The sequence below is a fragment of the Bos javanicus genome, chromosome X, assembly GCF_032452875.1.
Source record: "Bos javanicus breed banteng chromosome X, ARS-OSU_banteng_1.0, whole genome shotgun sequence".
Classification (NCBI taxonomy): domain Eukaryota; kingdom Metazoa; phylum Chordata; class Mammalia; order Artiodactyla; family Bovidae; genus Bos; species Bos javanicus.
Window position 1 is genome coordinate 42,420,696 of NC_083897.1, and position 19,047 is coordinate 42,439,742.

A 19,047-nucleotide genomic window follows, 5' to 3' on the forward strand; every position below is an offset into this window, starting at 1 on the left:
ACAAACAAAAACAAACAAGGTCGTGAAAATTATAAAGAAAGTACAGGTACAAAATTGATAACTAATACCAGAAAGCAAAAATTAAAAATCTAGAGTAGAGTTTGGTATTTCAAAAATACAATGTTAAAAAAAAAAAAAAAGAAGAAGAAAAATAAAGAGAGAAAACAAACAAACAAATACGAACAATGTCACAAAAATTATAAAGAAAATACAGGTACAAAATTGATATCAAATACCAAAAAGCATAAATTGAAAATTTAGAGTAAAGTTTGGAATTTCAGATATACAATGTTATATAAAAGAAGAAGAGAAAGAAACAGAGAAGAAGAAGAAAAAAAAAAATCACAGAAATTATATAAAAAAAAACTATAGGTACAAAATTGATAACATATACCAAAAAGCGAAAATTAAAAATCTAGAGTAGAGTTTGGAATTTCAAAAATACAATGTTAAAGAAAAGAAGAAAAAAAACAAAAACCAACAACAAAAAAAACAAGGTCAAAAAATTATAAAATATATATATATGAAGTTTGCTGAAGAAGAAAAAAATAGGGTCTTTTTTTTTTTTTTTTGCAAAGTAATAGGTTATAAAAGTGAAAATTAAAGGAACAATAGAGGACTTAAAATTTTTTTTTTCTCTCTTAAAAAAAAAAAAAAAAAGAAAGAATGATCGTAAAAATAATAAAAATATATCTAGGACTTTTTTGTTTCTTTTTTTGTGGGTGTTGTGGGTTCAGTTCATTTTTGGCTAGTTCCTTGGTCAGATTTATATTTCTCAAGATCTATAGGCCCCTTCCTATGTAGTCCGTAGTAACCACAGGGTTTTGATCTATTGCCTGTAGCTTCCAAGGCGTTTCCCTCTGTTATATCTTCTTCTGTTTGCTAGTCTCTTCAGTATCTGGTTTCCGCCCTGACTCAAAGGGCACGGTGGAGGACACTTTTTTTTTTTTTTTTTTTAGGCTTACTTGTTCAGTCGCGCTGTGGGGAGGGAGGGAGGGAGGGTGCAAACAAATAACACTGGCGTGGGCTCGCAGTGCCTCAGCCACCCTGGGTCTGCCCCCGCTCACTGCGCGTGTAGCCTCCCTGCCCACACTGCTCGGGCTCTAGGTTGTTCCGCCGGGAACAATCCGAGGCTGGTCCTGGGCTGCATGCACCTCCCAGGTCCAAGCCGCTCAGGTTCAGGCACTCGGGTAGTCCTCAGAGGCGCAGACTCAGTTGGGCCTGCGTTTTGTACTCTTCCCAGGTCCGAGCGCCAATTTGCTCTTCCCAGGCGAGCGCCAATGCTGCGACTTATTGCCTCCCCGCCACTCGGTTATCTGGATGTAAAACCGGCGCACCTTCTCAGGCAGATGTTGACCGTCCAGACCCCCAAGAAGTTTTAGTTAGCAAAGAAGCCTGCTTACAATTTTATAGATAATGTCTCTCTGGGGCTGCGATTGCCCCCTTCCGGCTCTGGCTGCCTGTCACCGGAGGGGGAAGATCTGCAGCCGGCTATCTCTGTTCAGTCCTTTGTTCCGTGCGCGGGCCTGGCGGTCTTAGGTTAGGGCTGGCTTTTCGCGTGGTAGGTATCCCACAGTCTGGTTTGCTAGCCCAAATTATTTCGCTCAGATAGCGCTCAGGGTATTCAGGCCAGATTCTTACTCTCAGCGATGCAGCCCACGCCGCGCCTCCCTGCCCAGCCCCGATTCGCTAATGGCGGATGCAGGCGTCTGCGCTGCTTCTCTGCTGGGGGAGTTACCGTAGGGCTCGCAATCTGCGAGTTTTAAATTGTTTATTTTTTTCTCCCTGTTATGTTGCCCTCTGTGCATCCAAAGCTCGGCACAGATTCGGCAGTGAGAAGGTTTCCTGATGTTTGGAAACTTCTCTCTTTTTAAGATTCCCTTCCCGGGACGGAACTCCGTCCCTCCCTCTTTTGTCTCTTTTTTTTGTTTTTAATATTTTTTCCTACCTCCTTTCGAAGAGTTGGGTTGCTTTTCTGGGTGCCTGATGTCCTCTGCCGGCATTCAGAAGTTGTTTTGTGGAATTTACTCGACGTTTAAATGCTCTTTTGATGAATTTGTGGGGGAGAAAGTGTTCTCCCCGTCCTACTCCTCCGCCATCTTGGCTCCTCCGGAGTCAAATGTTTTAAACTTTCAGTTATAAAATAAAGAAATCATAGAAATGCAATGTACATCATGGTGACTAAAGTTAATAGTGAAAGTTGCTCAGTCGTGTCTGACTCTTTATGACCCCATGAACTATACAGTACATGGAATTCTCTAGGCTAGAATATTGGCATGGTTAGCCTTTCCCTTCTCCAGGGAATATTCCCAACCCAGGGATCGAACCCAGGTCTCCCTCATCGCAGGTGGATTCTTTACAAGTTGAACCATGAAAGAGGAGAGTGAAAATGCTGGCTTAAAACTCAACAATCAAAAACTAAGATCATGGCATCCGGTCCCATCACTTTATGGCAAATAGTGCAATGATGGAAATGGTGACAGACTTTATTTTCTTTGATTCTAAAATCACTGCAGATGGTCACTGCAGATGGTGACTGCAGCCATGAAATTAAAAGATGTTTGCTCCTTGGAAGAAGAGTTATGACCAACCTAGATAGCATATTAAAAAGCAGAGACATTACTTTGCTGACAAATGTCCATCTAGTCAAAGCTACGGTTTTTGCAGTAGTCAAGTATGGATGTGAGAGTTGAACTATAAAGAAAGCTGAGCACCGAAGGGTTGACACTTTTGAACTGTGGTGTTGGAGAAGACTCTTGAGAGTTGGACTGCAAGGAGATCAAACCAATCCATCCTAAAGGAAATTAGTCCTAAATATTCATAAGAAGTACTGATGCTGAACTCCAATATGTTGGCCACCTGCTGCAAAGAACCGACTCATTGGAAAAGACCCTGATGTTAGGAAAGATTGAAGGTAGGAGGAGAAGGGGATGACAGAAGATGAGATGGTTGGATAGCATCACTGTCTCGATGGACATGAGTTTGAGCAAGCTCCAGGAGTTGGTGATGGACAGGAAAGCCTGGTGTGCTGAAGTTCATGGGATTGCAAAGAGTAGGGCACAACTGACTGACTGAACTGAACTGATTGTGGTAGTCATTTAACAATATATACAAATATTGAGTCACATTTTATATTTTAAATTAATATAATATGTCAATTATACCTCAATAATGTTTTAAAAAGTCTACTCCTTGAATGACGGCATTTTAAAATGGAAAAAGAAATCATCGATTGAGAGGAAGTCTTTGCAATACATCCTTGTGATTGGCAACGTTCTGAAATGCTGCCCCTTTCATTCTCATCCCCTGCTGTACTCCCTTGTATAATCAACTTCCTTTATGTGTAGGATAAACAAATATATATCAATGGGTATCATTTCCATAGGTAAGTTACTGATTAATTCATTCTGAGTTAAACCAAAGGAAGGCTATCTTGGGTTGGTCAGATATAATAAGTTGGTTAAATCTTTAAAAGAAACAAAAAGCAACAGTAGACCTGCTCTTACTTACCTGAAAGAAATAAAATGTATATGTTTTAAACTGCCTAATAGGGAAGCTACATGACAAAGAACAATGAATATTTTATAAGCACAGAAAGTGGTCCCTGGAAGATAGCTAGCAAGGAAATAGGAACCTCAGTCAGGAAATAAATTCTTCCAACAACCAACACTCTGATGGAAATCACAGTTCCATTCAGCACCTTAATTATAGCCTGAAAGAAGACCCAGTTAAACCATCCACAGACTCCTGTCCTGTGAACATTGTGAGGTAATAAATTTTTATAAATTTAAGTGTGTGATAACTTATTCACCAACAGGAAACAAATGCCATATGTTTGACAAATAACTTGTGTCTAGTAATTATACAATTCAATTATAAAAATTCAAACAATCTAGTATTTGAATAAAATATTTGAATAGACACCTAATCAAAGATCTATGGATAGCAAATAAGCACAGTAAAACATGTTTGCATTAGTTTTCTATTACTGCTATATGAAATGACCAGAAATTTAGTGGTTTAAAGCAACATATTTATTATCTTACAAATTTATAGGTTTAGAAACTGACATGGGTCTCCTTGGGCTGAAATTAATATGTATACACAGGGCTGCACTCCTTTCTAGAGACTTTAGGAAAGACTCCCCCACCCATTTTTTCAGCATTTAAAGACTCCCACATTAATTGATGCATAGCCCACTTCTACATCTTCAAAGTCAACAGCCTTCATATCTCCCTCTAACCCTGACCTCAGCTGGGAAAGATTCTACAATTTTAAGGACTCAGCAATTAAATTGGACTCACCTAACTAATCCAAAATAATCTCATATCAAGGTCCTTAATCGATAATCACACCTGTTCCATCCCCTTTGCCATGTAAGGTAGCATAAATTCCAGGGATTAGGATGTGGATATTTTTGGGATATCATTATTCTGCCTTCCACAGTGGTTAGCATTATTAGTCATCAGGGAAACATAAAACTAAAATGACATGACCCTAGTACACACTAGAAAAGTTGAAATAAAAAATACTAGAAAAAACCATCTGATAACAAGTATATGGAGCAACTGAGTCTCTCATGATAATGTTTATGATAATAAAATATAGTGCAACTATTTTGGAAATTCATCCATTCATCTCTTAGTCTAAACATACATTTACCTATGACTTAGCAATTCAATTCTTAGGTACTTATCCAAGATGTATGAAACATAAATCCACAGTAAACTTGCTCATGACTGTTAATAGTAGTTTTAATCCTAATAGGGAAAAACAGAAAACTACCCAAATATCCATCAACAAGAGAGTAGATAAATTGTGGTATATCCACACAAAGGAACACTACTCAATAATACAAATTAACAGACTTCTGACATACACAATAACATGTATGACCTTTAGAATCACTATTTAGCAAGCACAAAAGAGAATATGCTCTAAGATATCACTTATATAAAACTCTAGGAAGGATGATTGTAATCTATTCATAGAAAGTAAATTAGTGTTGCCTGCTTCCTGGGATGTGAAGCAGAGATTTAATGGAAAGGGGTATGTGGAAAATTTTGGCATGATGAAAAAGTATTATACCTTGCTTAAGGCGTTATATGCATGGCTGTATACATATGTTAAAATAATTAAACTATAAAATTAAATAGATCCATTTTATTGTATAAAATTATAATTCAGTAGTTATTTTTTAATGAAAGAAGATAAAGACATTTTGAGACAGATGAAATATAAAACAATTTGTCTCCAGTAGATATAAGTAAGTAAATAAGTGTTAGTCGCTCAGTCGTGCCCGACTCTCTGTGACCCCATGGACTACAGCCCACCAGACTCCTCTGTCCATGAGATTTTCCAGGCAAGGATAATGGAGTGGGTTGCCATTTCCTTCTCCAGGAGATCTTCCCAACCCAGGGATCGAACCCGGGTCTCCTGCACCGCAGGCAGATTCTTTACCAACTGAGCTACATACCCTATAGTAAGTAAGTAAGAGTCCCTCAGTCGTGCTCGACTCTTTGCGACCCCATGGACTGCAGCTCACCAGGCTCCTGAGATTTTCCAGGCAAGGATACTGGAGTGGGTTGCCATTTCCTTCTCCAGGAGATCTTCATACCCTATAAGAAATGCTAAAAGAAGTTTTTCAAGCTGAAGACACCAGATGGAAACAGATGGAATTCCAGATGCGCATGAAGGAAAGAAAAAGAAGAGAAAGATTAAATAGCTGGATAAATGCAGAAAACTTAAAAAAAAAAAAAAAAACTGAACTAAGTCTATGTTTATCTGAATATCAGTCCTATATTGCTATGGACCAAACTACTCCTCTACTTCAAAGCCAGGGAGTCTCTTTTTATACTTAACTAAGACAGACTAATGTATAATAGTGTAACAGAAAGTGGGGTCCAACTGCTCACCACACAAAAAACAATAAAGAGGCCAGGTTGTTGGAAAGGAAACTTGCTTTATTTTGAATGCCAGCCACTAGAGGTGGGAGGGACTCATCCAGAAGTTGGCTCTTCCCATTGACTATCAGTGGACAAGAGCTTTTATAGCCTGAGGGAGGGGGCTATATGTAGAAAGAGTATAGTCAGCTCTGACAATAATCTTGAAATTGGTCATTGGCAATCTGACCAGCCTCATGTTAACTGCTTTAAGTACAATTAATCTTCAGTTCCATAGTTGTTTTATTCCCATTTTATTGAGGCCAGTTCTCAGAATTGTGGCCAGCTTATGTCATGGCTACAGTCTGGTCATCATGTAGTTAACTTCTTCCACCTAGAGGGGGGTTTCAATATCTAAAGGACAGATCCCAAGATATGGCTTACAATATTATCTATAGTTCTTGACAAGAACTAAATGTTCTTGACTATAAGTGACTACATTATTATTATTTGGTCTCCTTTGATTGTTTTCCTTTGTTTATATATTTTTCTCAGTTCTCTGATTAAACTCATTCTTTGGCTAAAGCTTTTCCACAGACAAAAGGCAAGTGAAGGACATGAGAGGCAAGGACCATAGGATCCTGCTCTATTTCAGTGTGACCTTTTCCAGAATGACCAATAAGTGAAGCTATATGTTATGTAGTTATTTTTGTGTGGCTTCTTTCACTTTGCATAACACTTTTGACATTCAGTTCAGTTCAGTTCAGTTGCTCAGTCATGTCCGACTCTTTGTGACCCCATGAATTGCAGCACACAAGGCCTCCCTGTCCATCACCAACTCCCGGAGTTTACTCAAACTCATGTCCATCGAGTCGGTGATGCCATCCAACCATCTCATCCTCTGTCATGCCTTTCTCCGCCTGCCCCCAATCCCTCCCAGCATGAGGGTCTTTTCCAGTGAGTCAACTCTTCACATGAGGTGGCCAAAGTTTTGGAGTTTCAGCTTTAGCATCAGTGCTTCCAATGAACACCCAGGACTGATCTCCTTTAGAATGGACTGGTTGGATCTCCTTGCAGTCCAAGGGACTCTCGAGAGTCTTCTCCAACACCACAGTTCAAAAGCATCAATTCTTCAGTGCTTAGCTTTCTTCACAGTCCAACTCTCACATCCATACACGACCACTGGAAAAACCATAGCCTTGACTAGATGGACCTTTGTTGGCAAAGTACTTTTGACATTAATTCATGTTATTTTGCTTAACAATTGGTCATTTATTTTATTACTGAGTTTTTTTTTTCTATTTGTAGATATATCATACTTTGTTTCACTCTTAACCACATATATTAATCTGTTCAGGCTGCTATAACCAAATAACACAGGCTAGGTGTTTAGATATTTATTTTTCACTATTCTGGAGGCTGGAGATCTAATATTATGGTGATAGCATGGTCAAGTTCTGATGAAGCTCCTCTTTCAGTTTGCAGACTGCCATATTATTAGTGTGATCTCATATAGTGGAAGCAGCTAGAGAGTTGTGTGGGATCTCTTGTGTGTGTGCATGCTAATTTGCTTCAGTTGTGTCTGACTCTTTGTGACCTCATGGACTGTAGCCCGCCAGGCTCCTCTGTCCATGGGATTCTCCAGGCAAGAATATGGGTGTGGATTGCCATGCCCTCCTCCAGGGAATCTTCCAGACCCAGGGATCAAACCCATGTCTCTTATGTCTCCTGCATTGGCAGATGAGTTCTTTACTGATAGCACCACATGTGCTAGTGGTAAAGCCCATAGGATCACTTATATGAGAATTAATCCCATTCAAAGGGCTCTATATTCCTGACCTGTGCACTTTCAAAGTGTCTCATGTCCTAATTTCATCACTTTCGGCACTAGGATTTCAATATATGAATTTGAGAATAGAGGTCACATATAGATCATAGCAGAACATATCAAAATTATTTCCTTTTGTTTTTCACTACAGTGAATAAAACTACTATAAACATTCATGTGCAGGCCATTGTGTAAATGCGTCTCTTTTTCTTTTACTTAAATGCCTGCTGCTGCTGCTGCTGCTAAGTCGCTTCAGTCGTGTCTGACTCTGTGCGACCCCACAGACGGCAGCCCACCAGGCTCCACCATCCCTGGAATTCTCCAGTCAAAAACACTGGAGTGGGTTGCCATTTCCTTCTCCAATGCATAAAAGTGAAAAGTGAAAGTTAAGTCACTCAGTAAGTGTCTGACTCTTCATGACCCCATGGACTGCAGCCTACCAGGCTCCTCCATCCATGGGATTTTCCAGGCAAGATTACTGGAGTGAGTTGCCTAGGTACATGTGTAGCTTTAAAGAAATTACCACAGTCTTTCCCCAAATTACTGAATATTTTACATTCCCACCAAAGTCCATACGAAATTTTCAATGGTCCACATACACCTGTGATGGTTAATTGTGTGTGTGACCTTAACTGAACCAATATATATATATATATATATATATATATATATATATATATATTCATATAGATAGAGGCATTGATATGCCATATATATATATATATATATATGCTGTGTGCTATTCTTAGCGGCTCAGTCATGTCAGACTCTTTGTGACCCCATGGACTGTAGTCTGCCTCTGTTGATGGGATTCCCCAGGCAAGAATACTGGAGTGGGTAGCCATTTCCTTCTTCAGGGGATCTTACCAACCCAGGGATCAAACCTAGGTCTCCCACACTGTAGTCATATTCTTTACTATCTTAACCACCATGGATATATATATATATATATATATATATATATATATACACACACACATAAAGCAAATATATATCAACTAAAATATATATAAATACTAATATATATACTAAAATATATATGATATTAAAATATGTTTATATATAAAATATATATATATATATATATATATATATATATATATATATATAATCAGTCAGTTAGTCAGCGGTTCAGTCAGTCAGTTGTGGCAGACTCCTTGTGACTCCATTGACTGAAACACGGCAGGCCTCCCTGTCCATCACTAACACCCAGAGTCTACTCAAACACATGTCCATTGCATCAGTGATGCAAACCAACCATCTTATCCTCTGTCATCGCCTTTTCCTCCTGCCTTCAATCTTTCCCAGCATCAGGGTCTTTTCAAATGAGTTAATTCTTTGCATGAGGTGGCCAGAGTATTGGAACTTAAGCTTCAGCATCAGTCCTTTCAATGAATATTCAGGACTGATTTCCTTTAGGATGGACTGGTTGGATCTCCTTGCAGTCCAAGGGACTCTCAAGAGTCTTCTCCAACACCACAGTTCAAAAGCATCAATTCTTCAGCACTCAGCTTTCTTTACATCCACACATGACTACTAGAAAAGCCATAGCTTTGAATAGATGGGCTTTTGTTGGTAAAATAATGCCTCTGCTGTTTAATATGCTGTCTAGGTTGGTCATAGTTTTTCTTCCAAGGAGCAAGTGTTTTATTAATTTCATGGTAGCAGTTACCATCTGCAGTAATATTGGAGCCCCCAAAAGTAAAGTCTGTCACTGTTTCCACTGTTTCTCCATCTATTTGCCATAAAGTGATGGAACAGGATGCCATGATCCTAGTTTTCTGAATGTTGAGTATTAAGCCAACTTTTTTACCCTCCTGTTTCACTTTCATCAAGAGGCTCTTTAGTTTTTCACTTTCTGGTGTCATCTGATATTTCCCCCGGCAATTTTGATTTCAGCTTGCACTTCATCCAGTCCAGCGTTTCTCATGATGTACTCTGCATATAAGTTAAATAAACAGGGTGCAATATACAGCCTTGGCGTACTCCCTCCCCGATTTGGAAACAGTCTGTTGTTCTATGTCCAGTTCTAACTGTTTCATCTTGACCTGCATACAGATTTCTCAAGAGGCAGGTAAGATGGTCTGGTATTCTCAATTTTTTAAGAATTTTCCACAGTTTGCTGTGATCTACACAGTCAAAGGCTTTGGCATAGTCAATAAAGCAGAAGTAGCTGTTTTTTTGGAACTCTCTTGCTTTCTCAATGATCCAACAGATGCTGACAATTTGATCTCTGGTTCCTCTGCCTTTTCTAAATCCAGCTTGAACATCTGGAAGTTCATGGTTCACATACTGTTGAAGCCTGACTTGGATAATTTTGAGCATTACTTTGCTAGCATGTGAGATGAGTGCAATTTTGCTATTGTTTGAACATTCTTTGACTTTTTTTTTTTTCCTTTGGGATTGGAATGAAAGCTAACCTTAAATTTAGAATTAAATTGAAGAAAATCCCTTATGATTATACAGTGGAAGTGATAGATAGATTCAAGGGATTAGATCTGATAGACAGGGTGCCAATTTACAGGAGGCAGCAATCAAGACCATCCACAAGAAAAAGAAATGCACAACGGCAAAATTGTTGTCTGAAGAGAGCTTAGAAATAGCTGAGAAAAGAAGAGACACTAAAGCAAAGGCGAAGAGGAAAGATATGCCCATTTTAATGCAGAGTTCCAAAGAATATCAAGAAGAGATAAGAGAGCCTTCCTCAACTATCAATGCAGAGAAACAGAGGAAAACATTTGCATGGGAAAGTTAGAGATCTCTTCAAGAAAATTAGAGATTAAGGAAACATTTCATGCAAAGATGAGCATAATAAAGGACAGAAATATTATGGAGCTAACAGAAGCAGAAGATATTAAGAAGAGGTGGGAAGAATACACAGAAGAAGTAAACAAAAAGGATCTTCATGACCTAGATAACCATGATGGTGTGATCACTCACCTATAGCCAGATATTCTGGAATGCAAAGTCAAGTGGGCCTTAGGAAGCATGACTACAAACATAGCTAGTGGAGGTGATGATATTCCAGTTGAGCTACTTCAAATCCTAAAATATAATGCTGTGAAAGTACTGCACTCAATATGCCAGCAAATCTGGAAAACTCATCAGTGGCCACATGGACTGGAAAATGTCAGTTTTCAGTTCAATCCCAAAGAAAGGCCTTGTTAAAGAATGTTCAAATACTGTATATAATATAATATATATTATATATATGTATATATTGAATACCACATTGTACTGGTTCTGTTTTATATTTGGAGAATCCTGACTAATACAATGGGCTTCCCAGCTGGCGTTATTGGTAAAGAACTTGCGTGCCAAAGCAGGAAACATAAGAGATGAGGGTTCAATCACTGGGTCGGGAAGACTAATACAACACCCAATATACAATGATGGGAAAAGCATAAGATAACAGCAATAGACATCTCAGTTTAAATGAGGGGGAATAAAAAAAATAAAAAAATAAAAATAAATGAGGAGGAATAGAAGCTGAAAACAGTTACTGCTTCAAGGCAGTTATGTAATCCAGACAGGCAAACTCCAGCCAAAATCCCTTGGTCAGTTTCAAGGACTTGGGGTAATTCTGCCTGCCTCTTGGATCTGTCCTTGCAGGAGTTTTATTTCTGCTTCTGATTCATCCTTCCTTTTTCATGTAAAGTAGCATTTATTTGCAGCTCAGACTGCTTTCTGCCAGTAGAATTTTCGGGGTCTAAGAGATATTTTATTTTTAATTGTGTCTGTCTCTTTTATTCTAAGCTGGCAGTGTTTCTACTATATTAATTTCTTAAGAACTTTGTGAGCATACTATGTATTTCAGAGGGATTCATTCCTTTACACAAAGGACAAACTCACTGCTCTTTTCAGGATAATCCCTTCTGTAATTCTGGCTCCAGCTAAGATGGATGAGAGAGAATGACTTTAAACTTCCAAGTGGTCCTCTGATACAATTTAAAGGATCTGTGAGGCACACTCTTAATCTTTTTAAAGACCCTTTTATGTGACTAAATACTTTGATATTTGATCTTTCTGGGGCTTCAGGAAAGTAGTCACCCTCAGCCTTTTCTCTGGAGCACATTTTCCTTACAGTAAATCTCTTAATTTATTGTCTTTTGACATTCCCATAGGTTATTTCCAAAATCATCAGATCCTGCTTCTTTTTGATCTAACACTTCCTCCCTCAATTTTCTCTTTCTTTTGCATTTTACTATAAGTTACAAGAAAAACCATGCTGTGCCTTGAACAGTTTGTTTGAAAATCTTCTTAACTATGTGGACAACAAACCCCTAAAATGTTGCATGCCATTCATGTAAACAATGCTGCCTGCCATCAGTTACTGCAGCACCCTGAGGGGAATTCAGTTTGGAGAAAAACAAGATACTGGCCCTAGGTAAGTTAAACGACATATCAAGGAATGATTTCAATGAGCCCAGACTCCTGCATCTTCCCATACATAGAAAATCACTAATATCCTTAACTTGAGATGTCTGTATTTTTTGTGATTAGCAACAATATTTTGATGTTCAACTACTTTTTTTTTTTTCCAGCAAAAACTCCTATATATCCTGGCTCCTCCATTACGTCTTTGGAACACTTCCTCAAAGCTATTTGAGAGGCTGTCTTCTGAACTCTATTTCTCAGTAAGGGTCCTGAATAAAACATAACTTTCATTTTTTTTTAGTCAATAGCTAAATATTTATCACTTGAAAGTACTTTCTACATAATTGCAAGTGTCAATTCTGCTAAGCTCTCTGCAGCTATAAAACAATGACTTCCCCTTCCTCTATTTTCCAATAATATTTTCCTATCCTTCTTCTGAGCCCTAACCAGCAGTGTCCTCCAAATCCACATTTCTACCGGTCTGTTTAGGGTGATTTAGACTTTATTATGTTCTTAAAAGGTCTTCCACCTATCCCTGGGTTCAAAACTATTCTCACATTTTTAAGTACTTATTATAGCAGCACCCCACTACAAAACAAAAACCCATATTAGCTATCTGCTGTGCTGTGCTGTGCTAAGTTGCTTCAGTCATGTCTGACTCTTTGTGACCTTATGGACTGTAGCCCACAAGGCTCCTCTGTTCATGGGATTCTCCAAGCAATAATAGTGGAGTGTGTTGGTATGCCCTCATCCAGGGGATCTTCCCAACCCAGGGATCAAACCTGTGTCTCTTAATGTCTCCTGCATTGGCAGGAGAGTTCTTTACCACTAGCACCAGTTGGGAAGCCCCATATTAGCTATCTATTGCTGCCTAAATACTGTATCAGTCAGGTTTCAACAAGAGAAGGAGAACTAGTAAGAAATCATATATACATCTTTATTTATTTGTTACAAGGAATCTCATGCAATTGTGGAGATTGGCTAAGCAAATCTGATTCTAAAATATTGGCTCTTTGTGCGCAGATACTAAAAAGAAATACAGAGACAGAATTTTGAAGGAACAAGAAAGAGTAGCTTTGGTTTTTGCCAGGCAAAGAGGAAACACAGCAGGCTAGAACCTTAAGAACTGTGCCCCTTTCTCTGGGGAACAGGGAGAGGTTTTATATCCAGGGGCTGGTGGTCTAGGTTAGATGATAAGACTCAGACTAATGAAGGTCTTAACATTTTTCTTTGCTTCTGCAAATTTACTGCCAAAGATACCATCAGGTGGCTCAACAACAAGGTCTGGTGTTTCTGAGGTTATCAGCCCCTGATCTTTTTGAAATGCAGAATGCTACAAGGGCGAGTAGGGGGAGGAGAATACCAGGTGCAGAGTATAATTCATATGGAGTCATAGAGTAAATAGCTTTGTTTAGCTTTGTGGAGGACAAGTCTAGCTACAGGTGTTTTTTAGGTGTAACAGCTAAAGAGTAATCAAGATTTCTGAACTATTTCAGGCCCGTCTATGTTGTTTCCCTAGCCTGTTCATTGTTTCCTTATCTTCCTTGTTTATCAGAAAAGGAAAGACTTATTTCTACTTAAGAAAAACCTCATGTCTATTTTTGCTGCAACAGACTCCCCAATGCCAGTTTATTCCGTCCATATCAGTGGAGAAAGTAATGGGATATTGTTCTTGTCTGGCTAAGGACAAAGCTTCAGTTTTACTCCACTTGACAAACTCCAGCTATCTGGCACAAGGGTCCATCTATCTCCTACTTTGAGTCCAGATTCCATTGGACAGGTCCTCCAGAGGGGACAATAGTGCTAAGGATGAAAGTCCATTGGCATTGTATGGAGCTTTCTGTCCGCAGGTGGCAGTCAGAAAGGAAAGCCTAAGGGAAAGAGAGCAATTGCACACTCAGGTCTGGAATCTCCCTCACACAGGAGACATATAACCATTTTTAAATGAGTTTTAACTTATTTAGTCAATTCTAGCCATGGTAGTCTCCCTTTTGATTAATTTAAACTCTGGGTAGATTATAGTTCGAATCATCTCTGAAAAATACCTTGATGGCAACACATAGATTAATGTTTGATGAAATAACTGGGTGAAGGTGTATATATGCAAATAAATGGCCACTACATTCCTTCCCACAATGGCACCCCACTCCAGTACTCTTGCTTGGAAAATCCCATGGACGGAGGAGCCTGGTGGGCTGCAGTCCCATGGGGTCACTGAGTTGGACACGACTGAGCAACTTCACTTTCACTTTTCACTTTCATGCACTGGAGAAGGAAATGGTAACCTACTCCAGTGTTCTTGCCTGGAGAATCCCAGGGATGGGGGATCCTGGTGGGCTGCCATCTATGGGGTCTCACAGAGTCGGACACGACTGAAGCGACTTAGCAGCAGCAGCAGCACATTCCTTCCCATTCCCTTTAATACATCAGAAAGCCAATGCAACTCTATCATTTGTCTCTGAAAACATGCAATTTCTTTTCTGTTGCACTGTATTAGCCAAGTAATTTGCAGGGCTGGACTATATTGAGGTAGAGAAGGTTTCATCTCATGATGGAAGGAGTGAAAAAGTGTCTGTGGACATTTTTAATTACCATATTCTGCTTTCCAGTCACAAATTATTTACACTTAAACTACACTCACAGAATATTCACCCCTTCAATCTACTTTCCCCAACTATTTATACAAAGTACAACAACAGATAAGACGAATCTACTGTGATGCTTTCAGGGATCTATGGTAACTAAAAAAGAATTTAAAGGAATGTTATGAGTGAGACATGGGAATTTTCTGCAGTTTAACTTGGGAGAGGATTACAAAGATGAATTCAATTGCCAAAGTTTATAGAAATACAAAATTAAGAGCTATGCATTATAGTATGCAAATTTTATTTCAATAAAATAATAAACATTTAAAATAAAAGTATCAAACTGAAAGGAGCTGTTAAAAGTAGATTAGTTGAATAGTATATTCATGAAAGATTGAAGGCAGGGGGAGAAGCAGATGAAAGAGGATGAGATGGTTGGATGGCAACACTGACTCAATGGACATGAGTTTGGGTAAACTCTGGGAGTTGGTGATGGACAGGGAAGACTGGCGTGCTGCAGTCCATGGGGTCACAAAGAGTCGGACACGACTGAGACTGAACTGAACTGAACTGAATTGTAATATCTGAATATCTTGTAAGATAGATCTTAATAAAATACAGAGAGTCAAAAAATGATAAAATATTAAAAAGAAGATAATACATGTGAAAAAATGAAAAGGTTTAAAATATTTTTAATCAGAGACTCAAAAAAGCAGTTCTGAGAGAATGGATGACGGTCCGTTTTTGAAAATAGCACCACTAAAATTTTTCTAGAAATGATCAAATACAGGAAGAAGTAAAACTCCATAAGAGTAGTGTGTTTTTATCTGTTTTGGTTATCACTGTATCATCGGAATGTAGAACTCTACCTGGCAAGGATTAGGTATGCAGTTAATGTTAGTAAGTGTTTGTTAAATAAATGAATATATCTTTAGAAATGAGAAGTAATTTATAATGAAAAATAACTATAACTCACTTAAAATTATTGTAGTGATTATAAATTATAAAAGCGCAAAGATAAATACAAGACCTTAAAAGCAGTCATACCGAAAAGAGAGATCAACTACAAGTGAAATACTATTATATAGTATTCCTATAAGAATCTGAAAAAAGATTTCAAAAATACTAAAGTAGTAGCCTGAAAGATTTCTTCCTGGTTACCATTCTCTAACAGAATGGATAGAATTTTTTTCTTTTCTAATACTATATATTTTTGGACACATAGAATACATGGAGCTATATAATACATTTTTCATAATGCATATATAAAAATTTACAGTTTAACATCTCTCAATTACAACATATATTAAAAAGAATCATACATTAGAGAATGTCAAATGATAAATCTAAATATAGTTGGAGGAATGTCAGAGTGTGTTTTAAGCAATAAGAGGTACCATGTTATTACAAACAAAGCAACTACTGCTTTTAAAAAACATTACTTATTTGGTAAAAAGCAAGTGCTATTTAAGGCATTTTACGTCTTAACATGACAGATTTTAATTCCTTTAATAAGTATTTCACTAAATTTATGCTTTGAAATAGATTTGTAATGCACTATAATATTTATGATATTAAAGAATGGTTACCAGTTAACATTTTTTATACAGAAATCTGATTTGCAAGGTCAAGTCATGATATTAATGAGAAGATATTTATTTTTGAAAAAAAATCAATGATGTATACTTACAGTGAAACAACATGATCAAGCTGAGTTAATATCAAGAAATCAAATGAAATCTGGAAAAGGTGTTCAATTTAATTGTTAACCAAAAGATTTGTATTACAATTGCAATGTGACCCCATTTTACACCCATTATTTGACAAGCATTAAAGAAATGCTAACAAAGATGTGGATCCATGCAAACTCACATAATCTGTTGGTAGGAATTTAAATGAGCAAATTTACATTGAAAAATAATTGGCCATTATCTTCTAAAGCTGAATATTGACATTATATTTTACCCTAGAATTCTATTATAAAGTACTCATAATACAAAAAACTAAACTAGGAAACATTTCCTTGATAGGATAGCAGGAAAGTTTGAAGTAGTAAGAACATGGACTAACATACATTTTGTAATAGTTTGATGAATACATGTGTGTTGATATGTCTACCCTGTAAAATATTAGCTAATAGTAACAATTAATAAAATATAACTACAACCAAAAACTACTGGAGAGTTTTAGAGACATTATTTTTAATTTAAAAAGAAAAACACAGAAGAAAAATTCAATTATTTTGCCATTTTTTAATAACACAAGAATGAGTGCAAGTAAGCGATATCAGCAAGATAGTGGAGCTAGGAAGATCCCCATGTTCACTGTCCTGTGGATACACCAAGCAATCAACAATATACAGACCAGAGTAGCTTTGTGGGAACTCCAGAAACCAGTTAAGGAGCTGCACCAACCAAGAAATCCCTCCTCTTCCCAAAAAAACTACAATAAGGAAATTGTGTGACATTTGTGCTTGCCCATGCACCATACCATTCTTGACATAGTGCAGTCTGGTTGGTAACAAGTCCTCCAGTTCTTGCTTCCTCCCTCAGGACTAAAGAAAAATAGAATGGAGCTTCTTTGCAAATATCTGGTTTGTCTTGGAGCTGCCCAAAGGACTGGTTTCTGTTTCACCTGATATGGAGCATTTATGGAAACAGTGACATAGTTTAAATATCAGGTTGGAGGCCACAAAAATATAGTGATGGGAAGACTGATGCATGAGACCTGCAGGAGGACTATAGAACCTTTAGGCATCTAGGGACAGAGTAGAGGGAGAGGAATACATAGAACATCTATGAACCACAGAAAAAACCAAAGATATCTCATATGGGAAATGATGACTTTAGAAACCATGTGTGTAAATGGGGACTTAAGCAACAGGGTATATTCACAGGCCTAGGGATACCTATCTCAAGAAAAGTCCAGAGGACACCTTGAACATTCATGCAGGGGTGATTGCTGAAGATGCTCCTTTATTGGGAGAGGTGGTTATTATTTCAAAAGCCCAGTTTGAAATAAAAGATGACAAAGGATACAAAGAAATAGAAAATCTGAGTTCATTTCAGGAAACTAATTTCCAGAAATCAATGATAAGAAAGACAGGCCTTGAATTTGATGAATATTTAAAACAATGTTTCTTAAATATGCTCAAAAGGAAAGGAGAACTTTGACAGAAACCTAAAGCAAATAAGCAAAATGAAACATGAACAAAGTGTGAATATCAACAAAGAGATACAGCTGAAAAGAAAGAACAAAACAAATTCTAAACATAAAAAAAAAAAAATTGAAAAAACCTCACTGGACGATTTCAACAGCAGGCTTGAACAAGCAGAAGAAATAATTCATAACATCTTACAGAAAATACTGAATGAACCTTTTGACCAACCCAATAGTATACTTGAAGACAACCCATATGGAATTATTGAGTTTGAAATATTAAAAAAAGCAATGACGAAGAGTGAACAGTTTAAGGGACTTATGGAAAACTATCACACAGAATATTATGTACATTATGGGAGTTCCAGAAAAAGACAAAGAAAGGGGCAGAGAGTTTATTTGAAAGCATATTGGTCAAAAATGTTCAAAGTTTGAGGGAAAATATGGATATACAAATACAAGAAACTCAACAAACTCTAAGCAGGAGAAAAACTCAAAGAAAACCACACCAAGACACACAATCAGTCCAAAGACAAAGATAAAGGCAGAATCTTGAAAGCAACAAATTTTTTTTCCACATATGAGAGATTTAGTATAGATTATTATTATTCTAACAACATAGAATAAGATCTATGTTAATGGGTATGAAATATTAAAAGATATATTTTGTGAATCAATAACAAAAAGGGAAACAATTTAAAAAGAGCAGAAATTTTATTAGCAATTGAAGTTAATGCCAGTTTAAAATAGATTGAACTAAAAAAATAATAAATAAAATAGATTGAACTGTTTTAATTTTAGGATGTTTTATATAGTCCTCATTGTAATCACAAAAAGAATATATACATAAATATACACAAAAGGAAAAAAAGAAGAGAATCAAATGCTCCACAATTAAAAAAAAAAAAAAACCAACAACAACTAAACACAAAATAAGAGACTAAGGAAGAAAATGATAGACAAAAACTCTATTGCGGGGGGGGGCGGGGGTTGCTGTCCTAAGATGGTGGAGGAAATGAACGAAGAGATCATGTTCTCCCCCACAAGTTCATCAAAAGATCATTTCAACGCTGAGCAAATTTCACAGAACAACTTCTGAATGCTGGCAGAGGACGCCAGGCCCCCAGAAAGGCAGCCCATTCCCTTCAAAAGGAGGTAGGACAAAATATAAAAGATAGAAAGAGAGACGAAAGAGTTAAGGATGGAGACTCATCCC